Here is a 16,538-nt window from a genome sequence, read left to right as displayed (position 1 = left end):
GCTTATAGAATTTTGTAAAAATATGGAAAATCTGAAAACGACAACATTTTTTTTCTCAAACATACATTTAATTTTGAGTGATGCTTCTAAGATTTGACGCAACTTGAACTAATTTTCCTGTTCTATTTGCGTACTAATAGCAAATAAACAGGTATGTAATAAAGTGTAAGCTCCAGGTTCTCGGTTCGTATCGAGAAACACATGTAAGAGACAACATTTTATACAGAATAAGGAAGCCTTATCAACGAATACGGCTATTCTGGTTGTTATGTTATTTGTTTTATCAATCTTTCTTAGAACATTTTCAAGCAGGTGCGATCCTCGAGGAGGAATACCTATTTTGGTGTTCCAACTGCTGCAAAGGAAGGGAAAAGATACGAAAGGAACAGTCAAACTCATCGACAGAAAATAACAGTTTCATAAAAAAAAAACCACAGACACCATGCAGCAAATATCATAATTGGAGCAAAGGAGCACGCGAATGATGTGAGTTCAAAACAAAACAAATCTATAAAACAGCCATAACTCTAAGCAAAATGAAAACGACAAAGGGCAAGGACAAATGCTCAACATTACACAAAAGATATACTTGTATCATATTTTCTGATACTCCTGATAAAATCTGTAGCGAAATGAGAGGAAGAATTTAAAAACGGCATGTTCAAACCCATAATTTGTTGACCATTTAAAGACAAAAACACAACGTTGGGTTAACGATTTACATAATACAGAACTGAAAGACAAACCTACCACATCATTATACAAACGTTAACAGTTATTAATCGGACATTACTGTCCTTTATATTAAATCAGCGTTTTTTCCTAATTATCCGTTAATTGTCCTTTATACTTGTAACTGTTTGCCCATTAATGAATCAGCAGTACCAGCTCCACATTACCCTTAAGCAATATCAGGTGTTCTGAAAGAGTAGACACCCGTCGGGTTGGTCATACAAGTCCAAACTATGGTTATGTCGGTGGTAACAGAATGGTTGGATTATCTCTCTTGTCATAGAAAAACCATAGAAAATTGTAACCTTTAATTTACTCTGGAATACCTGTCCAGATTTGCAAATTTGAGGTATACATTTCGTGATACGTGGATTTACATTTCTTTTGACAAAAGGTAGATATGAGCAAAATCGCTAATAAAGCAAGAACTTTTAAGAAAAATACAAAATATAACACGCAATCTAACAATAGTTTAACGATATGAAGATTTCTTCTTTCTGTTGGGTAATCGGTTCTACCACTGCCAATGACTTACAAAAGGTAAAATCACAAAATTAATGAACTCCACAGAAAATTCAAAATGAAAAGTTCCTCATAAAACGTCAAAATCCATAGCACAAACACATCAATCGAATGGATAACAACTGTCATATTTCTGACTTGGTAAAGCCATTTTTATATGTAGAAAATGATGGAATAAAACTGATTTTATAGCTAGCTAAATCTTTCACTGGTATGGCAGTCTTTATGAACGTTTTTCGTTTTATGATTATCCTGCAGTGCATCAAGTTTATGATGTATGTTAATTTGCATAGTAACTGCGTATTGTAATTACCTATCCAATATCCAACCAACTTGAAATACGTTTGTAACTCCTTTAAGCAAAGGTGTAGGTTCAGTAAGACCCCTTTTCGACCTCAAAATATAGCAGTTTTTCAAAACTGTTAAAATGAATACTTTTAGTTACTTATTGGACAGTATAATGCTTCTGCTAAATGAATATGGGCTGTGTCTGTCAAAATGAACATATATCGGGTACTAGCATCATTAAGTCATGCTAAATTACTGAAATCTTCACAATTTTAGCATTCTAGTTATATTTTAAACGGTTTCTGTCTGAAATGAAAGTGGTCGCATTCGTGTCCATTTTTAATATTAAGATGTAAGTTGTATTAGATGATCATACATAACATATAAAATATTGAGGATGAACACGGATGCGGCCACTTTTATTTTTGACAAAACCATCTGAAAAGTGACAATTTTTGGCATATTTGATAGATTTTTCATATTTAAAGTAGAATCGGGGGATTTTTAATGAGTAAACCAGTTAAAATATTTTACATATACTTATTGAATGAACTAAAATAGATACTTAGGTGTTTAAAAAGTGTCTAAAATCTTTCGTCAGATGAATTTGAAATCTGAGGCCAAAATCGGCCCTTACCAGCCTACTCATTTTCAGAAAACATATTTCGTATATTCTAATTATTTAATTGTGATTAATTGCAATAATCAATCAGGGATATGATTAATATTTTAAACATTTGCTAAAAAGTAATGGCATATGAATGTGTTCGGCTTAACAGAATAAAGAGTTTTAGCTAGCTAGATAATTTCTAGGGTTTTAAGTTTCAATTTGACAATAAGGAAAATATAAAAAAAAAACAAGGAAAACAGCCCAGGGCAGAAGGACTTCGTTATCATTCAATCTTTCCTACACTCGGGACATTATTCAATCATATGAAACAACATAATGCTCGTCTTCTTCTTTATAATTCAGCACTCCATCAACATACTGATGATAACGTGCCGGGCACTGATTTTACTATGCCGCGCTTGCGTGGGATCTAATTTTTATTTACAGTGAATAATATACAAAAAAATAAAAATAAAAATTCAACGTAATTTCTTTTTCTTCTGTTTTTGTACTATACATTTTGGTTAAAACTATATACATTGTAGGATTTATTTAAATTGTTAGATGTTTATTGAGAACAGATATTGGAATTTGTTCTCGGAAGCTTTCAAGAGTAGTACATTGAACTGCAGCTACTGGGAGAAGGTTCCATTGTAAGATTGTTCTGGGGTAGAATGAGTACTTGTATGAGTCTTTAGTGGTTTGTATTGGTCTGAGAGAATAAATATGTGAATGTTGACGTGTTCTTGTATCGGATTGTGTAAGTAGGTCTGTCGGGTATATGGCTACAAGATGATTTATAATTTTGTAGAAGAAAATGATGCCGGTTCTAATTCGCCTTTTCTCAAGTGTTGCCCAATGTAATGTTTGCAGCATTTCAGTGACTGAGCTTGTGTTATGGTATCTGTTGCAAGTGTACCTTGCTGCTCTGCGCTGGACCATCTCAAGTTGATGTGTTTTTGAGTTGGTATGTGGGTCCCAGACGCAGCTGCTGTATTCTAGCTTTAGTCTTACTAGTGCAATGTATGCTTTTTCATTGACTGTTTTAGAATTAACTTTTAAATTTCTTTTGATAAAGTTCAGCTTTTGTGTGGCTGCAGCTGTGATATTGTTTACATGTTTGTTCCATTTTAGGTCAGTTTGTATAGTTATTCCCAAATATTTTGTGGATGTTTCTTTTTGTAATACATGTTGGTGGAGAGTATAGTCAAATTGTATTGGGTTTTTCTTGGTTGTTATCTGAAGGACTGAACACTTGTCTGGATGGAATGACATGAGCCAGTCCTTCTCCCATTTTGCTGCTGATGTGAGGTCTTCTTGCAGTTTTTGTGTGTTTTCTTTGTTTTGAATTGTTTTATAAATTATACTATCATCTGCAAATAATCTGAGGGTACTGTGTTTCATGTATTCATTAAAGTCATTAATATATACAAGGAACAGGATCGGACCCAAGACTGTACCTTGGGAAACACCAGATGTTACGTTAATTTTGTCCGACTGAACACCATCAATAATGACCGTTTGTGTACGGGATGTGAAAAAATCTTCTATCCATTTTAGAGTGTTGTGATTAATGCCATAATGTTTCTGTTTGTAGAGAAGTCTTTTGTGAGGAACTTTGTCAAAGGCTTTGGCAAAGTCCATCACAACTATGTCAGTTTGGATGTTACTGTTGTTATGTTTTGCTAGGTCTTGGATGAATGATACTAGTTGGGTTTCACATGATCTAGATGCTCGAAATCCGTGTTGAAGGTCGTACAAGATTTTGTTATTTTCTAAGTGGTCCATCATACTACTGGCTATGATGTGTTCCATGATCTTACAAAGTATGCATGTGAGAGATGTGGGTCTATAGTTTATTGCGTTGTGTTTATCACCTTTTTTAAAAACAGGACAGACGTGTGAATGTTTCCAATCTTTTAAGATTTTTCCTGTGTCGAGTGATTTTTGGAAGATGTAGGTGATTGCAGTTGAAATGTCACTACTAAGTTCTTTAAGTACTGTTCCGCAAATTTGATCTGGACCAGTTGCTTTATTAGGGTTAATCTTGTCCAGATCGACTTAAAACTTGTCGTCAATACATTACATACTTGATATTTTAAACTAACAAATGTACAGATTTCAATAAAATATGATAAATTTTAAAAAAGCAAAAAAGGCATAAAATTTAGTTTGTTGTACAATTTTATGTACAATTTTATGTACAATTTTATGTACAATTTTTCATCTAACTAATAGTTTTACAACTTTTTAAACAGATACAACCTTTCTTCTTTAATAAGATTTTTAAAAAAACGAGTAACGTCCTCAACGCAGATTTAAAGAGGGTCTAGATACGGGTCCTTCAGTTTTCTAATTTATAGGTCATTTGTTTGTATTTATTATATTTTTTCACATTATTTTCTTTCTTTTTAGTATTTTTGACCGTTTTTATCTCTTATAATGAACTTTATTGATTTCGTGTTGTCCATTTATCTACACATTTTGACTTCTATTTTTTAAATCCGATCAAGACCCTATTTGTTTGTCGAAACAAATAGTTCTAAGTTTGGTTGATTAATCGCTACAATACATTACAATATGTCAGTATGATATTGTTCTATTTATATGTCATTATGATATATTTCTATTATGAATTACAATATACGTTGAACCACAAACGTCAAAATCATTCAATCGCGTAGTGGAATTAACTATTTTTGGATTCTTATAAATTCTATATATAACTTTTGGACTAGTTTAAATCTCGGTCTATTTCTTAAATTTATTCTTACATACTTTTGATTTTTTAACCCTGTATGCTAACATTCCCATGAAAATTTTAAAATTGTTTGTACGTACATTGAACGACAAATTTATGTGACGTATAAAATTTTCTGACGTCAGACACTCAAATCAATAAATGTGTTTGTAGATAGTAGATGTTTTTGTGTTCTGTTAAATTGTTCCTTTTAAAATTGTTAAACGATGATGACTGATGTACCCATATTTTGACTATTATATTTATTGTGTCTGTTTATTTAACGCATCAATGTAAAAATATCGGAAATTGATGAGACTGTCATTAAAGTGAGAGGGTTAGCGCTATAGAACCAGGTTTAATCCACCATTTTCTACATTTGAAAATGCCTGTACCAAGTCAGGAATATGACAGTTTTTGTCCATTCGTTTTTGATGCGTTTTGTTATTTGATTTTGCCATGTGATTATGGACTTTCCCAATTGATCTTCCTCTAAGTTCAGTATTTTTGTGATTTTACTTTTTACAAAGGACACACATGTCTTTGTACCATTGTGAATATTTCAAAAGCATTCTTTTAGCAAAAAACCGAATATATTTATAAACTTTTAACTTTGAAAATTGTATTCATTTAAACCCAAAAAATGTCTTCATGGATGACCGTCTAGATAATAGTTTAGTAATGCAAAACCATATTAGACTACTAACGTGAAATGTAGATTTAGAATTTTCAGTGTTATGTCACGATAATGGGTCAAATCAGTGCATTTTTAGAAACTATAAGATTGAAAGTTATGTATATCTGATATATAAACACAAATCGATTTCTTCATTTCTATTCACCTGTATACATGTAGAATGTAAAAAAGAGATGCCAAATCCTATACTTTCTAATAATTTTACAACTCGTTTAATACTCAAATTAAAGTTACATTTATAACTTGCGAGGTGTAATACAATTAAGTACAACTACTTTATGTGAAGTTGTCAGTTAGTTTATACATTCTCTTTACATATGTTGAAAGATCACGTTTGGTCTTTTTGTTTCCAAAACAATTACGAATAATTGACTTTATTTGGTTTTAGCATTGCGAATGAATTTATTTTGAACATCCATCCGAGCGGAAAAATTTCGTTCAAATGAAAAAAACTAATCCATATTTTAAGGACACATAACACATTTTTCAGTTCTAAAAGGACAGACAAATTAAGGAAACTCTGACATCTAGATTCTTATGGTTTCAAACGAAACATGTGATATTACTCCTTATTTAAATCAGTTTGATTCAATTGCTTCAGAAAAAGTTTACTTTAGGTGTATTTGGCAATATTTAAGGTATTTTTTGGTGATATAGTTCTTCAATTGTGTCGGTTATTAAACATTCTAGGCATTCAAATGTTCGGCTTTTTGCGTTCCTGGAAATACAGAAAAGCGCTTCGAACGCAGGATATTTCCTAATGTGTTGGTTTGTTTTACCTGATCAGGAATAAATTCTTTGTATACTATGCTCACTCTATTTTATCGTGTATAAATAAGAATTGTTCAGTCAGCATATGCATTACAGTTTGTTATTATAAAGATACAGTAATGTTTTTTGTTGACAAACATTTAAGGGTGATTTGTCTGAAACAAGAGTCATGATATCGTCAAGAAGACATAAGATATGTATTACTTAATAATGATCTATAACTTGCGAACATGCGTATCACATTATATATTTTCCTTCACAATTAGCAAACTCGTTCTCAAAGTTAAACATTTAAACAGTGACTATTATATCTCTTTTAAGATATTTTTTAAATATGAAATATTAGCATACTTCTTTGTCATTTAATGTACAAACACCTATTTTTTCTATTTTGGTCATCTTCAAGACCAGTCTGTACCAATAATTTCTTATACCTATACCAAACCTATTGCAACTAAAATTTTCAAATACAAACGCGTTTTGCAGGATCTCGATATTGACGACTTCAAGTCTAAACCTCCTGATTGCACTTGTGCTAGTTCCAAATTCACATATAATCCTGCTGGCCACGTTATTACCGGTGACCTTTACATTGTTGATAACACTTCTCTACGAAATGTGTTATCGATAGGTCCCAAATATCGTGAGCCTAAATCCATCAATTGGAAATACAACTTTAAAATTTTGATGGATTCAGTCGAGGATTATATCAGCAATCAAAGACGGGCTTCAAAGTTATTGTGAAACTGCCTATTCCAGAGGTGGCGTGAATCAGATGTGGATACTTAAAAATTCAAAAGATCTTTTAGAGTACATACAATCTAACTCTCTTTCATCTTGTAACAGTATTAAAACAAATGACTTTTCTACTCTTTACACAAGTATTCCACATTCCAAACTAAAAGACAAATTGAAAGAGTTGGTATTACTTTGCGTCATAAAAAAGAATGGCCAACGTAGATACAAGTATCTTGTCTTAGGGAGGGATAAATCCTACTTTGTAAAGAATCACTCTGATTCAAACAAAAAATTCTCTGAAACTGATATTATCAAGATGCTTGATTTCTTGATTGACAACATATTTGTTACGTTCGGAGGACGTGTTTTTCAACAGACTGTCGGCATTCCAATGGGAAAAAACTGTGCCCCTATACTCACCGACTTGTTTCTTTATTATTATGAGGCTGACTTCATGCAGGAACTTCTTAGGAAGAAAGATAAGAAGTTAGCAATATCCTTTAACTCTACTCTCCGCTATATAGATGATGTTCTTTCACTAAACAATTCAAAATTTGGTGACTATGTGGAGCGCATCTATCCAATCGAACTAGAGATAAAGGATACTACAGGTACAGTTAAGTCGGCTTCATATCTTGACTTACATCTAGAAATTGACAATGAGGGTCGGTTGAAAACAAAACTTTACGACAAAAGAGATGATTTCAGCTTTCCAATTGTGAACTTTCCATTTCTAAGTAGCAACATTCCAGCAGCACCTGCATACGGGGTATACATCTCCCAATTAATACGATATTCCCGTGCTTGCATTTCCTATCATGATTTTCTTGATAGAGGTTTGCTGCTCACAAGGAAGCTATTAAACCAAGAGTTCCAAATTGTGAAGTTGAAATCATCCCTTCGTAAATTTTACGGACGCCATAACGAGTTGGTTGACCGTTATGGAATAACCGTTTCACAAATGATATCGGATATGTTCCTTACGTCGTAACTACAATCTCATTCCCTTTCATGAATATGACCTACCGAATTAGACTATTTACCGGATTTGTAATCACATAAGCAACACGACGGGTGCCACATGTGGAGCAGGATCTGCTTACCCTTCCGGAGCACCTGAGATCACCCCTAGTTTTTGGTGGGCTTCGTGTTGTTTATTCTTTAGTTTTCTATGTTGTGTCGTGTGTACTATTATTTTTCTGTTTGTCTTTTTCATTTTTAGCCATGGCGTTGTCAGTTTGTTTTAGATTTATGAGTTTGACTGTCCCTTTGGTATCTTTCAAATTCACATTGCGATAAGACGTGTCACGGTACTTGTCTATCCCAAATTCATGTATTTGGTTTTGATGTTATATATATATGTTATATTTGTTATTCTCGTGGGATTTTGTCTATATGTGTTACATTTTAGTGTTATGTCGTTGTTCTCCTCTTATATTTAATGCGTTTCCCTCGGTTTTAGTTTGTTATCCCGATTTTGTTTTTTGTCCATGGATTTATGAGTTTTGAACAGCGGTATACTACTGTTGCCTTTATTTATTCGTCCCTCTTTCAAACAAAATCCACGGGAGCGCAAATTTTACGAACCGAATATGTTTATCAACTTTAAACTCTGAAATGTGCATTGTCACATTGATTTTATTGACCTACACATATCTATACACCACCAACAATGATAAGTTACACGTGTTTTTTTGTCAATAAAATGATTTATTGACTAAAATTAAACAGGGGAGCTTTTTTACAGTTAACAAAATGTTCTGTTGTAATAATATCATATATGTCATGAAGACATAATTATGATGATAATACGGTACGCAGCAATGTTTAAAAGGTTTCTTTACATCAGTGGACCATGGAAAATGCTTTGTCACAATTGATAGTTACACAATATACTAAAAAAAATATGAAATAAGAAAAGAAGTCTACATTAAAACATCAGTCAGTAGGAAAGTTGCTTCTTTTATGCTTAATTTAATAAAACTTTCAATTGTATACTTTTTATGCAATTGGAACATTCTTAATAATTCAATTATCCTTTACATTGTGCAACACCAACAGGAAAATAGAAAGAATTGAGTAGGCCATTAGTTAGGTTTTCCCAGCGAGATGCTGACATTTATATAAAATTCTTCAATCTCCTGAAAAACATCGTAGACCAACATAACCTCAACGTCCAGCCAGACAGAGTTAGCCTTGACTTTGAATGTGTATCACGGAATGCAGTACTAGTATCTTATGTCTTTCCAAACGCAGAACTCAAAGGTTGGTTGTTCCACTACGCAAAGCAATATGGAAAAAGGAACAGGAATATGGGCATCAAACTCAATATAAAGTTATCCCAGATGTCAATAAAGCAGAAGCATTACCATTAGTGCCTTAGGTCGTTTGGAAGACCACAGGTTACAAACTTGGAAAACGCACCACAGTCAGATGCTTGCACCAAATTAACAGACTATGTAATTCTGTCATAGATAGAGGTCATATACCCACAACCAACCTTGAACCGCCACCAAACAAAAGGACCAAGGACAAATAATCATTTAGAGGGCTGGCATGACAAGCTGAAAAAGAGATTCAAAACCGCACATCTAAACATGTATATTTTTTATTATCAATGTGTTCAAGAAAGAGCAAGCAGCTAACGAGGTGAATAAGTACAGTATGCAGGAGGTGGCAAGATGAGGAGAAAATCAAAGAAGTATAAAGAAACAGAAGAAAGATTCACCACTTTAAAGGAAACCATACACAATGGCACAACTAACTATATTCAGTATGGTGATGCAGCATCTTACATCCTCAAACTTGGAAACTAAATGAACTTTGAACGTTCAAATGTGTACATTAGTGCCTTTTTCACAATATGAACAATATGGAAATAGTTCTTATGTTTTATCAAGACTTTTTTCTCATACTATTATTTTAAACATTGTGCTTTGAATTTAGTGCTGATTCAGAAATAAAATATGTGTTATGATAGTTTGATATTTGTCTTTATTTATTCATTAAAATATGAAATATCCATATCAAATTTGTCATCTGAATTTTAGTGAATTAAAACTGATGTCTCCCCTGTAAAAGTCACTATCATAATTAAAAAGAATTTCATTGCAAATAATAATGTATGGTTTATGCGTGGAAATATGCACTGTTTTCAATAAATTTAACCGAGGGCTTAGGACATGAGGAACAAAATATTTGGCGCACTTAATTGGTCTAGTCATGATATATTTATTAAAATATATGCTTTATTGATGTGAATCTGAACGATGTATATAAGGGGGATGAACCCCATCAAAAACATATATAGTGTCTCAAAGGTGCTGGAGAATATATGTGTATGATTTAGAAGTAGGAACACTGAGGGATATGAAGATATTTCAAACTATTTTGTATGCAGGGGCAGAGCATGTCCCCCATGATGATTTAGAAAGACAATCAAGATTAAATATGGGTAAGGGGATGGAGTTCTAAATCTAAATATCAACATTATATGAAGGGCGGAACAAAACCCCAATATCGACATGGCAAGATGAACATGTTTTGTTTTATGCTGATATATAGAATTATATATTTGATTTTGACATTTTATTTGACCTTGAAGGTCAAATTTGAAGATAATCATTCATAGTATACAACACATTATATTAAGGTTTGAACTTGTGTGTCAAGTATTTACAGAGTTCCTTAAGGGAAGGAAAATGATTGCTACTGAAATGAAAAAAGAAATCAACTATTTTGACTTTTAGGTGAAAAGGTCAAGGTCATTTGGCGGTTTTAATTCTATGATATGCACTGTACTGATGTTGTACACCTTCATTCCATATATTATATGACAGTGTCAGAAGATGAATAAATTTGTTCATGATTAAATACACGGATTATTGTGAAAAATACGTGAAAATTACCCATGTTTATTGTTGTTATGGCAATGGTGTAAGATACCCCAGCTGAAAAATCATACAACTTATAGTACACATAATACTTTAAGAGATTTCATGTTGTTTTTTTTTTTATCTTTTTAGGAAGTATCCAATAAATTCCCAAAACGCCCTTTTTAGACCGGTTAGCAATTTAACTAAACGGTAACGCTAATATTTTGTCAAGTTTTGAAGGACTAATGATGCTTGTTATAAAAATCAATTCAAGTACCAGCTTAACATAACCTTATCTAGCATATTCAAAAAAAAACAAAATAAAATGTTTGTGAAATATTTAGGACATTGAGTCTTTTCCAGTATATGGCGCTGCAAAATCTAAAAATAGCTTTAAATAAATTTTGGAAGTTGATTTTTTTTTCTCTTGACTATCATAAGATGTGTGCAAAATTTCATTACATTTGATTGACTTGTCATGTGGACCACTCATAGGCATTTTGCATGGCTTTATCAAGGACTAGGTGGTAAAAACTGTCGCACTTCTATTCATCGAAAGACTGGTTGAGGATCGCAAAAGCTTGTTGTGATTTTCTTATTTCTAGTTTGAATGTCTTAATGTACTAATGACACTTCCAAAATATTTCTGTTAATTATTAGAAATTGTCTATTTCAGCATCCCTCACTTTCAGTTGGTTTGTATTGACCCTAACATATTCTGTCTTCTGAACATTTATGTATAGTCCTATTTGTTTTGCAGTTGTTTCAAGGTTAGTTGCTTGGTTTTTGTGGGTTTTTGTGGAGAGGGAAAATAGGCAGATATCCTCTTCAAAGCCAAAGTCTTCAAAGCATGACCGAAATGTCCATTAAACACCAGCAAAGTATTTTCAGGTATCCCATCATATATAAAGATGTTCCACAGTACGTACTTGATTTTCTTTTTTATCAAAGGCCCTCTCAAAATTTATAAATGTCAGGTAAAAAAAGAATTCTGCCAGCTAGCTCAATCATTATAATAATTGTAAATTCATTGATGTTTCGTGGATTTAAGAACACTTCCATTATATTGAATATTAGGTTTCGTGGTTTTCAATTTATTCATTTTTTTTTATCTTTGTAGGATTACGTAATATGGGACTAGCTAGGAATGAAAAGCTTTAAAAACACCTCTCCAGATGTTACAAATAGGTTGTCGCCTGTTTTTGATAGTTTAGATTCCTTTACGCCAGTCTTCATGAATTTGTTTGTCATTTTATATTTTCTTACGTTGTTGAATATGTTATCCATTGCATCAATAGTTTCAGGGCTATGTATTCAACTCCTACCCCCCCCCAACAAAAGGATTGTGGTTACTTTCCATATGTTACAGAATACGGTAAGTGGTCGCATGATACTTAATCCCTTACACGAGAGAAAAGGATTAATTGTTATATGATGAAGGTATGCACTTTCAATCGATTTAATTGAAGTCTGCAGCTCGCATGTCACTAGCTGTTTGTAGTTATTTATTAATTTGTGTTTATCATTGTCGTTTTGCTTAGTTCCTTGTACTACTTGACCTTTTTTTTAAAACACAGAAAAATTCCGCATTATCTAGAATTATTACGTGAATGGCTGGTATCACACAAAACGGGATTAACCCTGACACAGTTTTTAGCCCGTCTCATATTAGGATTCTTAGTCTTGTTGAATTATTTACATTTTGGTTTGCATGTTTGTTTTTTAGTTCAATATGGCGTTCATTTTGCTTATCTAGAAACATTACTGTTTAAATGCCAGTTGATGCTCCGTCACTAATTTTTGATTTTTTTGCTGCGTTGGAGAACCATTAGCGCTCTTGGTTGATTTGGTGTCTTTTTTACACTCACCCCATTTTCATTCTTTATTTTAATACATGTATTCGGATTTCGTATACACCCTACTTTTTTTCATTTTCTGTATTTCATTTTCTTTTTTTGAAAGCGTCGTTCTTTTTCTGTTCATATAACGATAAGTTGAAGCAAATAAGTTGATATTGTAAATTTTAAGTGTAAACTTCATTGCTTGTATGTTAATTTTTTTTAGCGACTTAAGTACAAATTTCTACAATAAATGCGCATTGAAAATTAAAAATAAAAACACATTTAAACAGTAAAAATCAGATCAAACAAAAAGTACAAAAAGTAAAGCATAAGCCGAACAAAAAACTTTGCATTGGTGAGATAAATTCTTGATGACAGCAAATTTCCGAAAATTAAGAAATAGCACATTTCACATGTTTCAGTAACACAATTTCCGTAGTTTCATGTTAATTCCGATCAAATTACTGGTCACTGGGCTGTGGATAACCTCGGTTGCAAACAGTCTATCCGCAGGGGTATTAAACGTGGTAATTATCACATTACAGGTAAACACATTACTGCACTTCTACTGCATTTGGCCTAAAAACGTGTCATTATTTATACTTCAGTCAAATATAATTGAAATACAAATTGTATTCAAGATTTAAAGAGTTGCTCAGTCTAGGTTCACTCAAGCGTTCAACTTAATATAAAGATATATTTCTTGTATATTTAAACAAGCGATCGACTTTAATGTAGTTCGGTATTTAAATTTGAAATTCAAGTTGTTATTTGTAGGAAAACTCATGTTTTAATCAGGGAAAGGTAAGAGCTTTTTATTCTTTCTACATTAAAGCATATTAATTGATATTTATATCTCAAATATGCGAGAATTTTTCAAAGGTAATTTTTGTTTAAAAATCCCAAGTACGACAGATGTAATATCAAAGTTAGAAGAAAGGACAGAACAAATTGAAGATGCGCATGTGTATTGTGTTTCAAAATTTTAATCCAGGTTATTTCATTTACTCCAAAGAGTCCACCATGAACTTCCGTCTCCCCTGAAAGGCGTATAAACATATTTGCCTCGCTTCCGTATTATTATCTTATATTTTTATCTACAATAACAACCTTCGCTCGAGCTGCAATGTATTTCCTTTTATTTATTTTTTGTTGTTGATCAATTTCGACCTTTCCCTTTTGTTCCCTTAAATTAATAACGAGTGATTCATTCATCTTTATCTGACGTTTGCATTAAATTGCCTTCTGTCCATGGTCATAAAACAACGTTCTATTTAAAATTCTCATTCGGATAACCTTCATGTTTTCATGGTTAATACGTTTGAATCAAAACTAAAAAGGCTGTAAAGTAAAGAATACGAAAAAGGCAACAACAATTTACGTATATATATGAACTATTCACATTTTTTTCATTGTTATTTAAATCTATTTTCTCACTTAACTGATTCTTGTTGTTGTCTTCAATTTCGTTTCAAATTTTTAAATGACCTTGTTGGAGTGTATGTATCTTCTGCTACTTTTGATAAGGAAACATAATTACAATTGTAAGAATTATATCCGATTCATACATAAAACGGATATTATAAGAAGGCGAAGACATTTACTAGTTATTCATCCACCCTTCGACTTAAACAATAAACAACTATTTACTTGGCGTACAGTTATTTAAAAGTTCTCACGGAATCAGGTAATCTATCAATTATGTATGACCGATAGGCCCACTATGAACGTGTTTTAACTACCTGTTTGCTGTTTATTTGGTACATTTATTATTCATTTAAAGCTGGTAGAAAACACCTGTATACCGATGTTTAATCAATATATATTATCTTTCCTTCAATGGCGTTTTCCGCTGATGTGAAAATATTGTTTTATATATTCATGGATTTTATTCAAAATTAACATTTTATTAATATAATAATTCTAACATTACATGCATTACGCAATTATTCATTCAAAAAGTTATTGTCCCTCGGTAATGAAATGATGATTCATTTTATCTTTCATTTCACCTATACAATGCTCACATTGAAAGTAAACATTACACGAAGCTATCGGGTATCCCATTAGACACAATGAATATTTAAATATCCTCTCGAATAATACCACGGTTGCTATAACTCTATTGAACAAAGGAATTTTGTTTAAAATGTATATGTATAGATTTGTTCATGACCCTGTTAGGAATCCAGTGACAATTTAAGAAAACTGAAATAGATAAATGTAATAAAATTAAAAATAAAAAATTGGGAATGTATAATTATGTATGTTTCACTCCCTTTAAACCACTAATTCAGGCCCGATCGGCTTTCATAGCGTATCATTTATTTTATAGGAATATTCAAAAGTATAACTTGAAATGCATTTAATAAACTGTTTAGCAAGTTGTCTTGTTGAAAGATAATAAATTGCTCGTGTTGGTCCATGTGTGAACATAAAAGTATGGGGTTTTTTTTCCAAATCACTCTCCTTTTTTAACATGTAGTAACAAGGGGAGGGGACAAAATTATTAATTATATTTCATGTTTAGACCACTGTATTTATATTCAAGCAAGAATCTCTGTTAACAATTGTATCTATAGGTAAGAATACTGTTATTAAAGTAGATATTAACAATAATTTTTATATCATCATGATCATTTGCATATCTATAGATACTTGAATTGGATTGGTCAATTAGAATTTTTCTCTTGGTATACACTTCGATAAATCATGTTTCCGAAACTACTTTCGTAATTTATTCATGCGCGATACACAGTCTTGCAGGGATACTGTGATTTTCAGCAAATTGAGATTCCAAAAAACAATGGCATAACAGTTGTTTCTATTCTAATGCATAATATATAACAAAAAAATAAATGAAATAAATGCACGAAAACTTCGAAAATGTATAAAAATAATATTTAATAAGATTCCGCGAAATTTTATGAAGGATTTGGCGAATCTACCTCAGGGCAAAACACGACGTCATACGAATGAAAATTTTCAAGATTATCGTTACGTGTACGCTTCAAATTTGGATAACATTTAATTAAAATGAAGTTTTTGAGGTAGGAGCTATTTCATTTTTTAGATTCTTTTGCATTTATCGGACAATAATTGTTTTGCAAGTCAAGATGGTGGCGTACTCCTTAGTTACGAATTGATATTGTGCTTTTGATGGTAAATATAGCAGTCATCATACAAATTATGTAAAAATCAATAATCGCGTATGTTTGGCTGGAGAATTAAAAGGATTAAACACATTTTTTCTAGAGGTTACTGATGTGTAAACCGGGTCGATTAACTCACAAATTAAATAAATGTCCGACGGACTTTTATGTCAAGTTTGTGAGTAAGAGACCTCTAGAGTCGGACTTTTTTTTAGTTTGTGAGTTAATCGACCCGGTTTACACATCAATAACCTCTAGAAAAAAGTGTGTTTCATCCTATAATAAAAACTGGTAAAGGTTGAAAAAGTGTCATATCTGTCACTATCTGTCACTATCATCATTTAAGTATTCTCATGAAATTTCTTTGTATAACATATATGTTACTACGTATACCAGTCATATTTGTGCCTGAATAAAGTGATATAGACTTTTGAAAAAAAAGCTGTATGTATTTTTCTATACTAGAAATAGACCATATAATGAAATAAAGTCAAGTAGAAGTCAACACAACAAACTTAGTGCTGTTAAAGGTATAGAACCACTAATACAGGCCCCGCTGGACAGAAAATAGT

This window comes from Mytilus galloprovincialis, chromosome 11, assembly GCF_965363235.1.
Source record: "Mytilus galloprovincialis chromosome 11, xbMytGall1.hap1.1, whole genome shotgun sequence".
In the NCBI taxonomy this organism is placed as follows: Eukaryota; Metazoa; Mollusca; class Bivalvia; order Mytilida; family Mytilidae; genus Mytilus; species Mytilus galloprovincialis.
Note: the sequence above shows the minus strand (reverse complement) of the source record.